Source organism: Convolutriloba macropyga, unplaced genomic scaffold, assembly GCF_964194025.1.
Source record: "Convolutriloba macropyga unplaced genomic scaffold, txConMacr16.3 SCAFFOLD_3072, whole genome shotgun sequence".
Taxonomy (NCBI): domain Eukaryota; kingdom Metazoa; phylum Xenacoelomorpha; order Acoela; family Convolutidae; genus Convolutriloba; species Convolutriloba macropyga.
The window spans coordinates 4125-19272 of record NW_027453065.1 but is presented as its reverse complement, the minus strand read 5'-3'; the positions used below and the strand labels follow the sequence as shown (position 1 = coordinate 19272).

Genomic DNA, 15148 nt, shown 5'->3' with positions numbered 1-15148 from the left:
AATAAAAAAATGAATAGGTTCGTTTATTCTTCCAAAGAAAGCTATTGAGTCCTGCAATTATCCAGAACATGTCTTACGTCTACAAAAGAACGTCAAATATGACAAAATTCAAAAATTCATTTACTTTTTTGTGGGAAAAACCCTTGTGGAAGCCAGTAAAGTCATAACGAATTCTCTTTGAACATTAGATTTTGTGACACCAATCCCTTTTGACACCTTCCTTTGAAAATGATTATGTGACCTCTCATTAATGAAACTAGGTAACAATTAGACAAAAAAGACCAGAAACTTTAAAGTTGTAAAATTCGCTGAATTTTTTTTAAAAAAACAATTTATTTCAAAGAAACGAAAACCATTAGGAATCAACTGAAATATCGAATAGGTTTATATTTTTCAATGCTTCTATAGAAGGGAATTAAGAACTCTTGGTATTCTATTTTTTTGCTGTTACAAAAACAACAACAAATTTACAACAAACTAAAAATGAATTAAAACTTGCCAGAAAATGCTTTGGAAGCCGTAAAGCCATACTTTGGCCCCCAAAAAATGTTCGATTGCACCTTCGTCGAACACCGATAATGCATTATGTGGCCGCTCATTATTGAAAATAAGCAGCAATTAGACAAAAAACAAAAATGCAAAATTATTTAATACTTGTTTTTTTTTCGAAACCATTTTATTTCCAAAGACAAAAAAACCATTAATTACAAAATGAAAAGTTTAAATATGTTTATCCATTCTCCCAAAGAAAACCCGTGAGACCTGCAATTATGCAGAACATGTCTTACGTCTACAAAAAGAACGTCAAATATGACAAAAATCAAAAATTCATTTACTTTTTTGGGAAAAACCCTTGTGGAAGCCAGTAAAGTCATAACGAATTCTCTACGAACATTAGATTTTGTGACACCAATTCCTTTTGAGACGTTCCTTTGAAATTGATTATGTGACATCTCATTAATGAAACTAGGTAACAATTAGACCAAAAAGAAAAAAAGCAAGATTATGTAATACTTGTTTTTATAGAAAAAAAGTTTATTTCCAAACGACATCAAAGCCATTAATTACAAAATGAAAAAATTGAATAGGTTCATTTATTCTTGCAAAAGAACCCTCAAGACCTGCAATTATCCAGAACATGTCTTACGTCTACAAAAAGAACGTCAAATATGACAAAAATCAAAAATTCATTTACTTTTTTGTGAAGCTAGTAAAGTCATAACGAATTTTCAAAAATAATAGATTTTGTGACACCCATCTCTTTTATCCCTTTTGAGACCTTCCCTTGACAAACATATTGTCATTTTTAACCTTTAATTTACGAGACCAGGTAACAAACAGACAATAAAAGAAACGAAATTCCTAAATTAAAAAGTTTTTTTTTTCATTTTGGAAAACAGTTGTTTTCAAAGTCATGAAAGCCATTATCTATTTTCTAATATCAGAACATCGGCTTATGTACTCTTCCAGGAAAAGCCAATCAAACCGGGTCATTGAACAGGAAATTTAATACGACTAAAAAGACAAAACAAAACGACAGCTGAAGACAAAATTAAAAAATTCAATTAAATTCTTCGAGTAAATACTGTCGAAGCGGTAAAGAACCACAATCTGTATCTTTAAGGATTTCAATTGAGCGTTATTTCGAATGCAAAAAATGTGATATATGAACTGACAACAACGTGATAATTTGACAAAACTAGAAAACATGAAAAATGGGCAAATACCTAAAAATTTTAAAAAAAATTGTGAAATCTAGTAGTATCCAGAACACCATAACTTGAGGCGTAAAACCGCAACAAAGAACAAATTTTAATTCAGCAGAAAGAAGGAGCTCTCTTTGATTGCTGACACTAAGCTACAAGTTGACAAAATTAAGAGAAAAATGGAGGCAAAGTTCAATAAGCCATTTTTTATTTAAAAATCAAATATTTTTAAAGTCAAAACGACCATAAACTTTCAAGCAATCAACTCGATAAATTAATTTTGTGCTACTTAGAAAGCCAAAGGACCTATCACTAGTGAGCTTTGATTTGAAATGTTCTGTTATTCAATTAATATAAAAAAGATCGAATTTTTTTGTAAAAAACCGACTGACGACAATCCGAGTTATTTTTGGATTGTAACGGTCCAACATTGGTAAAGAACTAGTCCAGCTAATGTTGATTGTCCTTTAAGAATATTTTTGATTTTCGGAATGTCATTTTTATAGATTATTTGTTAGTTAAAAAATCAAAAATAAATGCTGCGTTTTTCATAATCAACGAATGAAGTTAGCAAAAAACGGCAAAGTTTTATTTACAGAGCAATCTCAGCGGAAGTTGAAGTGGAAATAGTCTCCTTTTCAGTCTACAAAAACTCTGTTAGTGGTGTTTGGGTGTGCGCTCCCTGAAAATTTAATCAGAGTGGACTAAAAAAAAAACTTATTTCGTGCTAATTTGATGAAAAAGTCTGAATTTTATGAAATTTTTTTAGCCGGAAATTGTGACAAAAAAGTTCATTGAAAATAGCTGACAATAGATTTCGTCTTTAAACGTAAAATCAACAACATTTTCTTGAAAATTTTTATTAAATTTTTTCAAAATTGGCGAAATTTCAGTCAAAAATTCCGAAAAAAGGTGAATGAAATCAACGGAATTCACTCTATTTTCTCGAAAGTTTAAACCTCGGTATCTCCCTGTAAAGAACAAAAATCAAAAAAATCTTTTTAATTCCATATTATACGCTGGACAAGCTTTCTAATGATACCAGTCTCAACTCTCTACGATGAATATATCGATCGGCCAAAATTGACTGAACAAAAAAAAACCCATTTGAGTATATAGTTCCCCCCCCCAAGAGGGGTCGGAACAATAATGGCGGCAAATTTTTCCAGAAACGCACAGCTATCTATGATTGTCATTTACAAAATCGGCTTTGACGTTACCAACGAGAAAACCAAAAATGACAATAGGTTAGTATTTTAATGGTTATTAGATATGAAGCTGTCGAACTAGGCAAACTTGATCTAGTGTGGTTGTGGTGGATCCCATGCATTATGATTTAGAAACCCTAACCATTAATTTTAATTTCCACAGAAATTTCCCAGATATATTTAAAATTAAGCAAAGGCTTATCCAAAGTCACGAACAAACCATCAAAGATTGTATTTTGGAAGAGGGCACCCATAAGAACAAGGTATATTAGTATACACCATGTAGTCTTCGATTTGATAGAGTAAAAAAACAAAGTCAACACTGGAAAAGATTTTAACAGATTTTTTAATATGTTCATGAAAAACAAATTAAAAGCAAGCAAATTTTAGCAGAGAATCTATACCGCAGAACAGCAAGATATTTGTTATACATGCCTTAAATTTAGGTGAAAACATTATATACCAACGAAAAGTTTTCGTTTTTCAAGAACCCCTATTTATTACTTAGTTATGTCATCGTTATTAAACAGCAAATATTTTAGTGCAGCAAATATAACGTATTGAAAATGATTGCATTCTGAAAAAAAAACGTCTTAAACAATTGGATAATATAAGATTCACAATAAACAGCCTTGAATCAGATAAACGATGAACAGACTATTTTCTCAGATAACGATGTTAACAATATTATTATCATTTTTCTTAGGCGTTAAAGAATTTTACAACTTATTCCTCCTCAACAATATTCAAATAAAGTCTAAACAAAATCCATATTCCGAAATCATATTTTATGATGAAAAAACTGTGACAGATGTCAACAGGATAGCACAGATCTTGTGATTGAAACTCATGATTGAATGGAAGTTGATTTTAGATAAAACAAGGAGGCTCGTTAATGTGCGTTCGCGCATGATGTTCCGACCCGGGCTCATCTACATTTTTGACTTAAATCTATTTTAACTTAACAGTTTTGACAGAGATGTCAAAAACAGATGTTTGAGTTTTACAAATATGTTATACAATCACGATGATAATTGACTAAATAATGCCATGTATCATTACAACAAGATCTGCCACTAAAAAGTCTTTGGGAAAACAACAACAATAACAAGCAACAAAAACAAAAATTTCACGCCAATAACTCAATATCTTAATTTAAAGGCACCTAATAACAACGTCAAATTACAATCAGACAAAACCCTAGCTACTCAAATTCGTTTTTCCTAACTATACATCAGATGGGATTAATGAGGTTAGGCAACAAGGCGACAAAAAGAAGAAATAATGAGGCAAAACTGATAAATCAATCAACATTTTTTAAAGCAAATAATTTCAAAAGTCTTAAAAGTAATTAGCTTTTAACGAAAAAGTTCTTGATAGTTTTACTAAAAGTCACAATGAAAACAATAGCACCTGTCTCTGGCTAGACTGAGCCATAGAAATGGACTAAAAATGTAGAAATCTCATAAAAATTACGAACAAAACGTTACAAACATTGCGAAAACACAAATTAGTGAAGCCATTGAAATCATCAGCTATTATATGAATGTTATGTTTATATTTCAATTTTTATACGTACTAATTTAGCTAACATTATGATGAATGAATAAATAAGGTCAATTGAGCCACATTTGAAATCATTGGTATCTGTTATTACGCGATTGTGCTAAAGGAAGACAAAAACAAACAAAAATACACCACTCACATAACTTTTATAAAAACGCGCATTGGCCAACAAAAAAAAACATCAGTTACGTCATAACTCCAGTAAACACTTTAATCGTTAAGTTACAAGAAATTGATGAGATTATGCACTTCTCTTCTTAATTTTCGGACTTCTCAATGATGAGATTAAGTTAAAACTTGACGAAAGGAACAACAAAAACCGAAAAATCCTTAAAAATCTTAAAAATGAATATTATCATAAACTTTAAGACTATGCAGAGTAAACTGACTGCTTCGAAATATATCATATATTCAATCCACTCACACAAGCTAATGGGACCGGTCAGCTTTTTATTGCTACCTAAAGAAGGAAAAAAAGCAAAAAACAGCAAATTCAAAAAAATGAGCAAGAAAAGTGTCGAAGCCATTAAAAAATGATTTTTTTTGATAGGAACTTTTCTACTTTCAAACTTTTTTCGAACAATTGTACTCCGAAAGATCAACAAAGATGAACAAATACATTGAAACCACGAATTGTTTGAGAAAACCCGTAGCATCAACACCATTAAATTCAATAGTTTTCAACAGAAGCCAATATTTACGCTAAGTTATGCCTCTATGAGCCAACAAGGATGTTTTTTTATTAAGTCATCAAAAGGACATTACAATAGGTCATAGATAATGAAAACAAAAAGAAATACAGGCAAAAATCATTAAATTAAGTATAGATGTGCGAAAAGAAAGTGTCGAAGCTAATTAAACCAAATGTTTTCCCTATAAACTTTGTATATGATCAATTGAACGTCATTTCTATACCAATGCAACTATCAGTATTAAGATAATGTGTTAACATTCCTAAAGCAAACAAAATTAAAAAAAGAAAGTATCCAAAAACTAAAAAAATTAATGAAAACTCGTACGTCGAAGTCATAACACCAATATTTAGAGGATAAAACCTCTGAAAAGATTGATTTGGGTTGAATTAGAAAAAAAGAGGTCCAATAATCATCGAGAATGGCATGCAGTTCACGAAAATAGGTTTAAGATTGGTTAATTTTCAAAAAAATTATCGAAAAATTATTTTTAAAGTCTGAACAGCCATTAATATCAACAGCTTTCAACAGAAGTCACTAAATGCGCTCAATTGGAGCGTATGCCTCAATTTGAGGACACGGATATTTGTCATGCATAGGTAATCAGTAAGACGTCACAATTAGTCTTATGACTATGGAAACAACAACAAATATATGCAAAAAAAAACCAAAAATTCAGTAGAAAAGTGCAAGAAAAAAAGATCGAAGCCATTTAAACCAAGAGATTTTCTCTTAAAATTTTCTTCATAATCCAGCGATCGTCTTCTCTAAGCCAATGGGAGATATCAATATCAGGAAAATGTGAAAATATTTCAAAAGGAACCAATAAAAAGAAAATATCCAAAAAAATTTTGAATATTTTTTGAAAAATTGTCGCTTTGAAGTCATAAAACAAATAGTTAGAAGATAAAACTGCTAGCCAGATTATTTTTTGTTGCATTAGAAAAAAATAGGGCCCTGTCTACTGAGACTGACCAACAATTCACGAAAATAAGTTTATGATCGGTTAATATTAAAAAAAATTCTTGAAAAATCATTTTTAAAGGCTTAACAGCCCTTAGCTGTCCACTGAAAGCTCTAGATAGGTATACTTAATGCTCATTACAAAATTTATCGTGCTTTTAAGCAACGAGATAATGAAATAGGATTCCAAAAATTTAGTAAAAGCTCAAAAAGAGAATCAAAATTTCATTTAAAATTACGAAAACTAAGAGGCAAGGCCGAAAAAAACGCGAGCAAAAGGAATTTTTTGTTCATTGGACTTCATTTGATTGTAAATCAGGTTTTCCATTAACGGAATCTAAAATATACAAAACTTTCTAATAAAAAAGAGCTCTGAAATAGAATTCATTCTTTTTATAGTAAACTTCCCTATGAGACTAGAACTATTCTTTTTATCGCCCTTTGTCTGTTAGAAACTCCAAATTGTTTCATTTTGTGGCCTGCAATGTAATTTTGAATTAATATTTTAATAAAAAAGTATCTTAATTTGAAGAATAATTATACTAAAGTTGAACAACCATGCCAAATATCCCGTGTTTACACAAAAATTCAATTCTCGGTAACTCCTCGAAAAAAAAACAAAAATTGAAACAATATTTTAGTTTCAAATTCTACGCTGGACTAGCTTTTTAATGATACCACCTACTTTTCTCTTCGATGAATATATTGATCGGCCAAAATTGTCTGAACAAAAAAACCATTTGAGTATATAGTTCCTCCCCCCACAAGTGGGGTCGGAACAAATATAATTGCATGGGCTCTGTATGCATTTTCATTTTTCGATAAAACTTGACGAGAAGACCCCAATTCGAGGACGGATACTTCAAACAATTACGCCTGCTGATGTTATTGGAAATTTGATTTCATTTTCTTCTGGGATTTTATGCAAGAAATCTTAAAACGGTTTTTTACATTTGGTTTTATAGCTGCACAATTATTCTCCGAGCCAATTGGGTTTGATCATAGCCAATTTGGCTCTTTTAGGTCTCGAACCGCCACCCATTAGGGTCTAGTCAGATCAGTTCGGACATAGGTTACAAGCCAGCTCGCTAACATAAGCTAACAAGCGTCTTAGATCTTCAAAGAATAATCTTTGATCACGAGTGCAGGCAGCGCTAAGAAAAAAATCAAAAATGTTGACTTGTTGAATTATTTGGTTTCGGTCGTTTTCTTATTTTCACAGTCCTTCAATTCAGTTTTGTGAACTATTTAAATTGATAAACATCATGCGTATCTGCATGTGATGGTTTTCGACTTGAAAGCTGATAACATTATATTGGATTATTTGTTAAAGCACGATCAACTGAATTTGTTCTATTTTTGGCCCCCTTACTCTTTTATCTCATTATCACGACAATGCTTCAGCGTTTACCAAAGCAAAGCCCGATTGTAGCTGCTTAGAAGGTACAACCGAACGCTCCGCCCTGTCCTTGTACCCGAATCTATCACCAAAATTAGCTTTCCCCTAATTTAGAGAAAACATTCACTGTTTACAAATAAATGTGTCCTAAACAGGTATTCATTCAACGAGTAACGATTAACATTAACGATGACCACCGAACTTGCAAGAGATTCTATTACATTGTGCACCGTTTGATTATATCGTGGCTGGATATTATCCCGAATAGAACTCGGTTCGCTCAAACGTTTCAAATGCAAGTAAAAGTAACAAGAAGCTCGCTTGATAACAGAACTGACTTCGATTCCTCCACCAAAAATGGCTATTTTCGTCACTAGCTTTAAATAATATCTATTTTTATTGGGCATCCAAGAAACATACCAACTTTGGCTTATCAACTTTCACGCGATATTTATTACGTTCGCAGTTGACAACAAAAGATAATACAATGACGCAATTGATAATAATGGAGATAGTTTATATTGGAGATAGTTACAGCCAGAAAACAACAACAACATCTACATACGAAAAGTAATATATTCTAAAATTTCATCCCTGTCATAAAAATAGCCACTGTAAAAACCGACTCCGATATAATGTAGAAACTCGGAATTTGCGTTTAAATCTTATCTTATATAACGACAGTGTCGAGAGAATCGATAACGAAGATCAGCTCTATGAAGAAAGCTATTTGTTTGTTTCAGATCCACATAGAAAAACATGGTTGAACATTCGTGATCCATTTATAACGCCAGAGCTAGAAAATATTATCAAAAGTCGAGCATTCCATCACAGAAAAGTTAGTAAGTACAGCTTCTGTCTAATTTTGTGTCAAGCTCAATAGTCCCCATTTTTCACTGTAGAACTAACTCTAAATTAAGAATTTTCATATTCTTGTGGAAGTGGAAATCAATCTAAGATTCTCGAACTCCGCTAACTTCCCTTGTCAAACCACAATTAACAATAAAAAAATTGCAAACATGTTTCTAAATTTCTCAATAAATTATTTTTTTTCAACAAGTCATAAATTTTTGCATTATTTTGAACACAAACAAACTTTTTTGTCGACACAATTCTGGTTAAATCTGAAAAAAGTCGAGTGGTTTGTTTCCAAGTTTGGCTTCATCTCCATTCAGTGGTCGCATGCACCATTCCACTTGATCTTAATCGTGTACATATATCAAATAACAATTTGGAATCAAGAACTTTAATGTCAAGATGTGTGATGGAAAGAAAGCTTTGTTGTAAATGAGAACGACTCAACGTAACGAGTCACAGAACAAATGCTTATAATAATAAAAATAGCAATAATAATAATAATAATATTGAATTCAACCAAACATGGTTACAACCAACTTGGTAATCCCCAGATTAGGGGAGAAATCAAGTTTCAATAATTAAAATTTTTCGAAAACTTTCCATCCTGAAGGGTAACTTTTATATTTGAATCTTTTCAATGCCTCCCCTTCCAAAAAGTTCTTCACTTCTCTTCGAAACTGACTTTTTGTGTGGTGACTAGTTAGCAAAACTGTTAAGTTGAGACAAAGAATTATTGAATCGGGCTACTCTATTAAAGTAATTATCTTCAGAACGTTTCGAAAATGATTTTCTCGCTTCAATAAAAAACTTTTCACTTGATCTCGTCCTTGGACAACCAAACCTTATTGACCAGTGGTCTGACGCATTCATAGAAGTTAAGCTCACTGAAATCTTGTTAAGCAGAATTAGGTCGTTAAGAACTAGGAAATACCTGACTGGCAATAGGCGATTTCGAATTAGGCTCTCAACGTATTCTTTGTCACCCAGAACCGAACGGCAAGTTATCCATTTTAAACATGATCTCTGCAGTCTTTCCAAGCGTTGAAGATACTGTGGTCCTGGGTTCCAGACTTTTGGGACATAAAAGACCGCAGAGAATATATATGTTCTTTTGTGGTGAGGGGTATAACTATTCTTAAATGATTCAGTTTTTGAAAAACTTTCTTTACCGCCATTTCGAGGTGACAATTCCAAGTCATACTGGCCGTAAAAATTAATCCGAGATCTTTAATTTGTTTTCGTTTTTGATGGCAATTCCTTCTGCAAATAACTCTGTAAACGAATTATTTGTATTTTTGTATGAGAACTCGAGAATGCTGAATTTGTCAAAATTGAAATTTAGTTTGTTTGAACCAAACCATTCGATAGCTCTATTTATATCAAACTGAAGTTCTTCACGTTCTGAAATCTGTCCTATTATTTTTGTATCATCGGCATAAAGAAATGTTTTATTATTAAGTTGATCAGGTAGATCATTTATGTACACGGAGAACAAAAACACAGCAAATATTGATCCCTGGGGACCCCCGCTTGAGATTTCTGAGAAAGTCGAGTAACTGTCTGCAATTTTTACTCTCTGCTGTCGATCAACCAGATAAGAAGCAAAAGTTTCAAAAACTTTTCATCAAACCCAAAACGAGCGAGCTTTTGAAGCACAACATTAAAATTAATCGTATCAAAAGCTTTAGCAATGTCCAAGTAAACTGTTATCGGGGATAAATTTTCGTCTAAAGCTTGATATAAGTTATCACAATATAGTAACAATTGGGTTACTGTTGAATGTTCTTGCCAAAAACCAAGTTGAGTAGTGCAAAGCTTCCTTTCGAATGTCTTCTTAATTTGTTTGTAAACTATTCTTTCAAAAACTATAGAAACTCTACAGAGCATTGCAATTGGTCTGTAGTTTTTAAATTCCATTCTGCTATCATTTTTGTGATGAGGACGCACGTGTATGTTTTTCCAGATTTTAGCAAATTGGCAAGCGTTAATAATGCAGCTAAATATATACAAGATACTATTTATAACGTCAATGCGCAGAAGCTTTAAGGAGTGATGGTGTTATTTGATCATAAGAGTTGGCACGAGATTTAGTTTGTGATATTTTGTCTAGCACATCTTTTGCGTTGAATGTGATATCGTCTAGAAAAATCTCTGGTTGAGCTGTTTCAGGCACAACAATGTCAGAATTATCTTCGATAAATACTGAACAAAAATGCTCGTTGAAACTTTCCGCAATTTGCTGAGAAACCATTATATCTTGGCCTCTGTTTTTCATTTTCTCGGGGAAAGTTTGTTCTTGGTTGTCTTTGTAAAAATTTGTATGCATCGTTGTTTGTTGAAATACAGAAACCCTCGATAAAATATTGTTTGTCCTTAAGCAAGGATAAATTTAACTCCATCTCTAAATTTATAATTTCCTCTGATCTTTTGTTTGTTTTCCTTAGCGTCTTCAGCTTGTTTTCTATGTATACACTATTACACTATGGGAAGACATATAAGATGGTGCGTCAAGCCGGCGTTTTGTTATAGGAGGTATTGACTTTTCACAAGCATTGTAGAAACTCTGATAAAAGCAATGTAGCAAGTCATTGGGACATCTGTTGGACATAGTGGGGATTTCAAAATGAGAGACGAATAAGTGCAAATCAGCCTTGTTGATGTTGAGTTTTTGGAAGAGAGGCTTTTGTTCTTTTCTTGTGAGTCTGACAGAAATTTCTGCTATGAACAATTTCTGATCTGAGAAGGAATTAGCTTCAACCACTAGATTACATTGCTCCAGATTATTGCATAAAAAGATGTCGGGACAACAGCTGGAGTTGAGGATTGAGCAAAGGTACAGAGCAGCTATTTTTTTATGAAAGCTTTTTCATGTTCATTACTACTAGAAAGTGTATTCCAGTCAGCATGTGAAAAATTAACATCACCATTCATAATTATCAGTTTTTTCTGAGTACTGGAGTCGAAAAGCGACTCCAACTTAAATAATGCTATACTTATTGAACTTCGTAAACCTGTATCAGAAACCCGGTATTTGCTGTTTTGTGGAGGGTTATATTAGGTGATGATTATTAATACAATGTCGTTCATTTCTGCTGCTTGATTGAAACAAAGATTTGTTTTGTGAGCAATAAGAGTACCACCGTGAGTTCCAACTTTTCTATCTTTTCTGGACTGCACGAAATATTGCCGATTTAGGAAAATTTCTGAATTTCTTACGTCATCTGTAAGCCATGTTTCAGTTAAACGAAGTATGTCAACATTATGTTTCCTAAAATATCGAGATTCATTCTGCGATCAATTGTTAAAATTGACCGGCAGTTATCACGTAATATGACGTAATAATGGCTCAATACATTCCCGAAAACGGAGCAAAAATTTTAGACTAGGGCTGTCAGTTAAAGGGAAAATTATTGAAGTTTCCCCTAGGAATAAGTTGAGTTCATAAGTTTCCTGCAGAATATTTCCAGTGATTGACAGAACTTTTTGAAGATTTAATGATGTTACAAATATTTGGTGCAATTCAGCGGGACTTGAGTAAATTTCTGTAAGTCATTTAACAACAGGCTAAAAGTAGCCAAGATGTGGATTTAGACGGTCCAAGTCTTGATCAAGACTTGAAATTAGACTTGTAAGTCTTGGAAAAGACGTGCACAAGACTGAGGAGTGTAAAAAATTACGAGATCATCAATCTGACTCGGTACTAAAATTAGACTTGCAATTAAATTTGCGCACTACTGAAAATGACCTTCCTGTAAGTACGGGCTATCAATCGTATTTTCAAATATCTGATTCAGTTTTCTGTGCAAATTTATGAGAGGAACCTTTTCTGAAGCGTAGGTATGAGCAACACAAAACACGGTCTTTGATGCCCTGACTAAATATTGATTAACTAGAGGAGAGCAATTGAACAATCGCAGTCATAATAAACAGTTCACCAAAAAAACTCTTCAACTCTTTTCAATTGAACCTCATTTTTCAGAGAAAGTTAAGAAAACTTCTTGTGTTTTCGGAATCACATTTTTCTGCTCAGTTAAGTGCTGATTATGTTGTATCATGGTATGATAAAAACTATGGTTCAAAACCATTTTCGTATCCAATTTCTTAATAAGTTAGTGCAGAAAAATTAAAATAATAAAAATTTGTTTTTGGATTATGGGCATTACCGCAAAATCTTGATATCAAATATTATGAAAAATCAAATGAAAGATAACCTTAATTGTTCACCCAGTAAATAGAAGTAGATTAGTATTATTTCTTGTGGGATAAATCAACTTTCAAAGTGTTCAAACTAATTCTGTGATTAGACAAAGCAAAGATTTTTGCGGAGAACAGCAGACGCATGCGCTTCTGAAGAACACCGGCTCTCATCATCTCTATCATCCAATGCAGCATACCCTAATTAGTTGCGAGGTAGCCGGAAGTCTGAAATGGTTCTGACTGAGGAACAATAAAATCAATGTAGTTGAGTAACAGGCAGCACCCAAAACTTCTTTTTGTTCGTTGTTGTTGTTGTGGTTAATTTTTTGGCAATTTTAAACTTTTCCTTTTCTAGACATTTCAATCTCTAGAAAAGTCAACTTTGTTGATTGAAAATTTCTTGCACAACTTCTGACTAAGAATATACCCAAAATAAATAAATAAATGGCAGAAATAGAAAAAGTGTCACGTGAAATCTGTTGCTCAACCTTTGATTTGAACAATTTGCCCTATCCAAACACTGGCCTGAAATGTTCAGCAGAGCAGAAAATTGGGTCAAGCAAAAAAGGTCGGAGGTTTTTGCTGTCGTGACCAATCTGTTTATGAGCTATGTATGTCAAGTATGGCATATTTGTACCATTTTCTAATTGAAATGAGCAGAGGTCTTGCTATAGAATGAACACTGAATCTACTTCTATGAAGAAAACACAGAATGCACGACCTTAACTCTAGCTGAGGAGGAGCAAAATTCAAAACTCAAAGTTGCGATCAGTTTGTCTGATTCAACATAAATATAAAGATAATTTTAGATCATGTCTGCTAGCCCCCGTCCTTTCTGCAGATTACAGTCCGGGGTGTCAAAACAGCACAGTGAAAAAACGGCATCTATGTCTTTTGATAGGGACAGTTCAAAAATAATAATGAGTTTTAGATATGGGGGCGACCCTTGAAAAAATGGCCAACTTTGACGAAAATAGCAAAATCAACAAGGGCAAAAAAGTCAAGGAGGCAAAACGTGAAAAAAGGGACCAGAAAGAAACAGAAGAACCTCTCACAAATGAAGAGTGGAAGAGACCAATCAGAGATGAGAGATAATGGCATCCAATCAACTGTGCAACATTGATGTAGAGTAACGATGATGGCGACATTAAATTTGTTCAAAACAATTGAATTACCTTCTTAAAATTAAACTAACTTCAAATTCAATTTCACATATCATTTTGTCTTTCTTCGAATTTAAAAAAAAGTGATGAAAAATACAATAGCTGAAGGTTAGCATTTGGGTCTTTAGAACCTCCTGCAGTGAACGTCTTGCTGATTCACAAAATTTTTACTTCTTATGTTTGGAGAAGCCATGTGGTAAGTCGCGGACAAGTTTTCGCCAAGACTCTTTAAGTCTATCTTGGCCACCAATTGGCAATTCTTGAGCAAACTCTCTCCAGAAATTGACTATTTCAAAATGAAGGCAATCATCGGTGAGTTTGTTTTAGTTAGAAAAAAAACAACAAACGCCTTAACATTTTTCTGAGTCGGGAAACAAATGGTTGGTAGGTTTGGTTCTCAAACGTAGGACATCTTCGGTATGTTCAATTTTTCAACCCAAAAATAGTCGTTATGTTCGATCACAAAACAGTCATCTTAAAACGTCTTCAAATATTTGCTTTTCTGTGGTCATGACAAATCGATTTTCTATGAATAAAAACGAACTAAAAAATTATCAAACCAGGACTACTGAGGTCCGTCGCTACATAGCATAAAAAAAGTAGTATTGACCTACGTTATAAAAAAACAACTGAAAAATTTTTGCACGCATCTATCGACAGTTTGTTACGTCTCTAACCAATATTATCCAGTATTTGCAACTTGATATCATAAATACCGATAATTTCTTTCGTTTTTAAACCGATTATATCAAATATCTCATACGAATAAAACATGATACCAAAAAAAGAGAACTTGAGAGGCTTTTGTGAAAATTAAACAGAAGATAAGCCAAGAAAGATGAACCAAGCTGATGAACAGAAAGATATTTTCTCCTATCTAGCGAACACTTAAAAAAGTGGTTGCTATCAGCACTTTGTTAATGCAATTCTTGAACAGTTCACCGGAGATTGGATGCTATTTTTTTAATTTTCTCGCTATTGTCACTAAAGATTTCTACAACGCAATAAAATAATCAGATGTTATTTAATTACTTAAATAGCAACCAAGTGTGCTATCGACCAAACCTTACTTTAATTTTTTATTTCGCCTATTTTTACAAAAATTGGTGCCATCATGTCTGATCTTGCGGAATATAATTAACAATTTGCACTTATCATATTTCCATGATCAACGGTAATCATATTAATCATATAAGCCGTTGTTTGGTTGTCTGGAAATCTTTTGATGGTCAACCCAGAATATTTACATGCATAGTGACATTCCAGTATACCGTTAAGCTTAACTTTATGAAAACAATTCCATTAACAATGTACGTTTATGAAAGACTACACTTGAACAAAGGCACCTTCAAAACAATTCTTTTCATAAACTCCACAGACTGACACATCTGACACT

The 15148-nt window shown here is 32.8% G+C and overlaps 1 long non-coding RNA gene across 1 annotated transcript; it reads left to right on the top strand.

Moving 5' to 3' along the window:
• Positions 1-7348: 7348 nt before the first annotated feature.
• LOC142358019 (uncharacterized) lies at positions 7349-13807 on the top strand. The gene is made up of 3 exons (XR_012761743.1): positions 7349-8104; positions 8278-8372; positions 13521-13807. It is a non-coding gene; the product is annotated as an uncharacterized LOC142358019 (long non-coding RNA).
• The last annotated feature ends 1341 nt before the right edge of the window (positions 13808-15148 follow it).